Here is a 6,654-nt window from a genome sequence, read left to right on the forward strand (position 1 = left end):
TTAATAATTAGTGAATTAGTTTAACAATTAATTCACATCGCTCATCACTAGTGTATTTGCAGTTAGACTAAATACAACTAGTTCAACCAAGTCAAACTGAACACAACTCCATCAACTCCACAATCAACTCCACAGAAACTCAACCACATGAGTTCTAACTGAAGTCCTGCATGCAATAGCTCAATTGACCCACAAGAAAAGCGTATTTCCTTCTGACAGCTGCATGTGCCATATCTGTAGCTCAAACTGAAGTGCTCCAAGAGGATAAGATAATGTTTATAGTCCAAATATTATTATGAGCTAATAATATTCGACTGCTCTATTTTTAGCCTGGCAGTCTAAAAATAGAAACCGCCCATATGTCTAAAAATAGAAGTCCATATATTTTTACCAACATGACCAATCATCCACAAATAGCATCCTGTAACTCATAGACCATGATCCATATGTCTAAAAATAGACTTTGCGCCAAAAATAGCCTGCGGGTCCACTTAGTGAAGGCGACTCATTTCCATTAAGCTCCATCATCTTGTTGCATTCTCAACACTCCCTCTCAACAAGATATGGATTATCTGCAACCCCTATCCTGCAACTCTGGAATGTTCTGCATGCAACACATTTGCCCGGTCCACTTGCTCCAACAACACTTGGAACAAAAACACTCCCAACTAACCACTCTATTGGGCTAGGAACATACTCTGATGTTGAAGCTCTACCTGCTACTGACAAATGCTCCCTCTTTGACATCTGCGCTACTGCAACATCTCCATGCATCTCACACCATTGCACACTTCTCTGTGCCACCTAACACTATGCAAAACACTTGTGCCTCTTGCATTGCTACAACCTGCTAACTATGCGTTGTCCTGGGATTCCCTACACTGTCGCTCTCTCTGCCGCTCCATCTGCATCTGTCTCTACCCAATCAGTCAGTTCCTGCTACTCCACGTCGGGGTTGTCGTAGCAAGGTCTCATCCAAGAGCTTAGGTACCTCAAGGATCCTGCCCCTCCTCCTTGGGACGATCAATCCACATCACCCCACCTCCTACCTGGAGGTATGGCTGCATGCGATCCCTTTGCCCACCTGGCTCGAAGTTTCCCCCTACTGGAGGTCTCTACATGAGTAGATGTCTCTACTTGATCTCCTCTCAGCTTCCCTTGTTGTGGCTGCTCCACAACCTCTTGAAGCTGCTACACCAATCGTGGCTCCTCCACAATCGTCTGAGACTTCTTCTGGCTCTGCATGTTGAGAGGTAATATACACTCCCTCTCAACCACCAAGTCTCCATCAGTTGTCTCACTGCTCAAGGCTTTGCATGCATCTTGAACCTCAAGAGCATACAGGTTCTTGACCTGTGAACCAATCTGCTTCTCCTGTCTAGTGATGATGTGTCTAAGGAAAACCTTTCCCTTACTGAAAACTACATCACAGCCTCTGTCTTCCAGCATCGCAATCGACACCAAGTTTCTCTTCAGTCCTAGTACATACTTGACATCAGTCAAGGTAAGGTGAGCTCCATGCTTCCTTTGAAAAATAACCGTGCCTACACCTAAGACACTATACTTCGCATCATTACCCATCGCTATGAGTATCTGAAGATCTTTCTCCTCCAAAGTACTGAACAAACTTTTGTCACCGGTCATGTGGAAAGAAGCTCCACTGTCAAGAAACCAACCACTTCCCACCATGGATGAAACCATGCATGCGAAGAGCGTGAAGTCCAACTCAAAATTTGAAGCAAGTGCCTCACCTTCAGATCCTTCCCCAGATCCCTTCTTGGATTTCTTCTTTGGGCAATTAGTAGCATAATGGCCCAACTCATGACAACGAAAGCATCTCACCTTCGACTTGTCAACCTTCTTCCCATCATTGGAAGAACTGGATTCGGAAAGAGAACCCTTCACCTTCCCCTTCTTCACCTTACTCGCTAAGGCACAGTTCTCCTCATCATGCATGGATGAAGAATTGTCTCTGGTGCTCCGTCTGATCTCCTCTTGCACAAGATCCGACCAAAGTCTCTCCCATCCTGGCAATTTCTCCCGACCATTGACAGAGAACTGATAGGAATGCCAACTCTTCGGAAGACCAAGGAGAGCCAAGCTCACCAAGTCCTCATCATCGCCAGTCACCCCCACACTTCCCAGCTCATCCTGGCACTGGGTGAACTTCGTGAGATACATGGGCATACTGTCTCCATTCTCACACTTTATGTTTCTGAGTTTATCCTTGAGCGCCAACTTCCTCTGGTCGCTCTTGCTTTGGAATAGATCTGTCAATGCTTTCCACATCAAGTATGGAGAAGCCTTTCCATGCAAGCTGAATACAATGTGATCCTTCACACCCTCCAACAGAATCCTTCGACACTTTGCTGTCTTCTTTTGCCAAACCACAGCTTCAGCAGCATCAGTAGGTTTTGGGACTTCAGCATCTATGAAATCCTTCAACCCGTTGTCATCTAACACCGCCTCCATCCTGTATTTCCATGCAATATAATTCGAGCTGCCCTCAAGGGCATACTCCAATCGTAATCCGTTGAAAGACATTTCAACTTTGACACCAAGAAAACACTGTTGCAAATTCGAATTTCACCAACTCAAAATTCAACCGCTTCTGATCTAAAATTCGTGAGAAAAAAGTACTCGTACAGAGATTGACTGTATGGGATTTTATCGGATATCTCACCTTCCAAAAGAAGCATGAATCCAAAGGCTACCTGGCCCGATTACAGACTCTGCCTGAAGAAATAAAATGTAATCACTTTCTAAATAATAGATCTGATGATCAACTCTGCTCTGATACCATGTAGAAATTTTGAATAATTTGACACTTATTCACAGAGATTATCCCGATTATACACTATTGCGGAATACATGCATAATACATAACCTCCTCTACGTTGATCATCAATTTAGAAGCATTAAAAACAATGAAACATCAATCGTATGCGCACATTAACACAGTATGTAACCCGAGGAAAGAATACAGCTGAAAACCCCGCACTATCTGTATATTATAATGATTGAGAACATATAACAATACATAGTCCAATACTCCTCACAAGTACTCAGTACTATCTCCACCTGTTACACACAAACTAGCTCAGATCTGAAGCCTCAAATCTCCTCCACTATTTGCCTGCCTCCACTGCGCAATCCTGCATGAGAATAATGATGAATGGCTGAAGCAAACTCGTATTTCCTTGGCTAAACCACGCAATCCTCATTGGCATTACTCAATCCCATTGATTGTGAAAGATCTCATGCACAACTATAGTCACAACTGATAGCAATCTCAGCCTCTAACACCTGTCTCCACTGAACTGTACATGCACTGAGTTAACTGATGTATTCTTTAGTTGCATTATGAGTTAATAATTAGTGAATTAGTTCAACAATTAATTCACATCACTCATCACTAGTGTATTTGCAGCTAGACTAAATACAACTAGTTCAACCAAGTCAAACTGAACACAACTCCATCAACTCCACAATCAACTCCACCGAAACTCAACCACATGAGTTCTAACTGAAGTCCTGCATGTAATAGCTCAAATGACCCACAAGAAAAGTGTATTTCCTTCTGACAGCTGCATGTGCCACATCTGTAGCTCAAACTAAAGTGCTACAATAGGATAAGATAATGTTTATAGTCCAAATATTATTATGAGCTAATAATATTCAACTGCTCTATTTTTAGCCTGGCAGTCTAAAAATAGAAACCGCCCATATGTCTAAAAATAAAAGTCCATCTATTTTTACCAACATGACCAATCATCCACAAATAGCATCCTGCAACTCATAGACCATGATCCATATGTCTAAAAATAGACTTTGCGCCAAAAATAGCCTACGGGCCCACTTAGTGAAGGCGACTCCTTTCCACTAAGCTCCATCATCTTGTTGCATTCTCAACACGCCTGAGCAGGAGAAAGAGATGGAAACAGAGGAAGAGGAGGGTGGCACAAACCCACAAACAACTTCAACACAATTGAAGGACCAGCGCCCGAGTGAGCGGACGGGGCCGCGCAAGAAGGTAAAAGCATCCAAGTTGTCAATCAACTCGATCACCCTTATTGAGGGTGATCTGCATGGTATAGGAAAGACAGTGCGCGACGTCACCACAGAGGCCCTCCAAAAATTCACGGCGGAGAATCAGATTGTGTTGGGAGCCCTCTGAGCACAGATTCAGGAGTTGCAGGTGTGCACTCCTCAGGCTGGTACTCTCTCGACCAGCCTCGCAATCGGGACAGCCGTAGCTAAGGAAATGATGCGCACTTGTACAACCAACACAATAGTGCTGCCAGAAGAGGCACTAGTTACAGAAAATGAGGCCGACCGGTCCACGGTTAGTACACTGAAGGGGATAGGGATCAACATGGTTGCGCTCCCGCAGGAGACACTATATGTTCTACAGGATGGGATTACTTCAAAACTGCGGGCTAGGGAGAGTCGCGCGTTGCAAGTGCTGAGTGAGCAGAATATCAACATGGAACAGTTGAGCTTGCAGCGTGACGAGGTTGTGTCTCAGAACCAGCAGATGGTGCAGGTACTGGAAGATGCCTGCCAGGTTGTCCCTGAGCTGGCCATCCCAACAGAGGCACCAACAAAGATTTGCATCCAGAGATTAGCGACAGGGGTACGCGAGGCGCGAGAAGAAATGGCCAACGTTCAGCTGGAGTTGAACCTTCAAATAGCAGAGCTGCGGTTGAAGGCACAACTGTCCACTCCTCCAGAAGTAAGGGAACAGCGCACCAGCGCTATTACATCGAGGATGGAGGAGATCAGCAGTGCAGTAAGGAACTGCACCAAAATGTTGGAAGAATCATTCGAGGTCCTCACCAATCTGTAGGAGGACCCGAACATCCAACGCTTAGAGATAGAGGCGTGTGAGCTCCAGCAGCAGTATGACAGCGTCAAAGGGACTGCGTAGATGGTGACCCTCACTCAGAGGCTCGTGCAAATGCAACAGGTCAAAGCGCTTAAAGAGAAAGTGGATGCAACACGACACAAAGAAGCAGTTTTGAAGGCACGTGTTCGGCCTTGGATCAATGAGGCCTTCGTACTCACAACAACAATTGAAGGTAAGCTTGCGTAGATGCAGCAGACGCAAGAATAGGTGCAGGGGAGCAATTTCGACACCACGGTCTCGGAACAACAAGTACAAGAGATCCAACAGGAAACTACTCTGTGCACTGCCGACCTTGCAGCCGTCCGAGAAGAGTTGGGAGGTATCTACATGAAGATCTTTGCACTGATAGTGACTCGAGGGCGAGTCACGAAGTTTGTGTTGGGGGCCTGTTGGGCATGGGATCCTTCCAAGGCATGGTTTGGGGCTTAAAACCCAAGTTTTGATTAAATCCATTGTAAAGACTCCGTGAATTATGGGCGCGAAGCGCGAAGTCGTAATAGAGTCATAAGGTTGTCCGCTCTTGTTTTTGTAATGTAACGTCAGTTTGAAATATCTACCCATGGTCCACGAACCATGGAATTGTATAAATAGAGCAAAGCTCTAAGTGTAAAGACATCAATAGAATGATCTAAGAATGGAAGAATTGAGGAAGCAGTGAGTCGAAGTATAGAGTTGTGTCTTTGGGTCGTAGAGTAGGAGAAGGCTCTACAGCTGAGTGCGTAGAGGCCTAGTAGTCTGTAGCTGAGTGTGCAAATTCCTGCAGCTGAGTGTATTACACAGTAATTTGTCACCGACCCCACATTCCCTGATCCCGGACAATGTCAGTCTGTGTTATTGACATCTGCCTTGTGTCATATTGAAAATTATGTGTCAATGTCTTCCTTGCCATATCAGGAAGAATACCTCATTTCATTACTCTTGAGGCAGAGCCTTTTTAACCTATGTTTTTGGGTCGTCGTAGGTCATCAGTTATTCCACCCATGAATATGGCCAAGATTGAACTAGCCCTAGCGAGTCGTCGCTCTTTCCCTGTGTTTCACTCGCGATGAGCTACTTTTGGCAAGTTTTTTAAACAAATTGTCGAAGCTTCAGAGTGTAACATCTTCATGGGCGGTCCTAGGGTTGGTTGTTGGATCAGATGAGCTCGTCTCTCTCATTTGGGATGGTTGTTCCCCCTTTTGTGCAACCTCCCAAAGAGATAAGCTCTTTCTCCCATCTCTTATGGAGGCTCCTCCTCCTATAAATACTTGCTTCATGGTTGAGATCTGCTAGTCCAAGTTGAGTGGGAAAATAGTTCAGAGTTCAGTTAGTGGAGGTAGAGAGTTTGGCTAGAGCTTGGAAGTAGCCTCTTATGTAACTTAGCCTGGGATGGTTTTGTGTGGATTTGGCTTGATTGTATGAGTATTCTAGCATCACAATTTTTCCTTTTGGGTAGGAGAGAGAGTTATTCATCCTCTTGGGAGATAATTCATGAGTGAATTCTTGTGGAGACATGCTAACAGGACCCTTCAATGAGACTTACGACATCAAGGCTTGGTTGTAAGTTTTACTTCAATTTATATTAATACAAATCAATAGTTTATTTCCTATATCTTATGTCAAATTGCATATTGATAGCCTGAAGCTCCTTGACCCTTAAGTAGATCGTTTTTTTCGTATTCTATTATGTTCGTTGTTGTTCTTTGTATGTTTTTTTCAGGTACAGAAGCGATTAGAAGAACGAGAGCTGGAGCAACACAACAAGA

The sequence above is a fragment of the Pinus tabuliformis genome, chromosome 7 (genome assembly GCF_031772625.1).
Source record: "Pinus tabuliformis cultivar Carrire ecotype Pingquan chromosome 7, CPIR1, whole genome shotgun sequence".
Classification (NCBI taxonomy): domain Eukaryota; kingdom Viridiplantae; phylum Streptophyta; class Pinopsida; order Pinales; family Pinaceae; genus Pinus; species Pinus tabuliformis.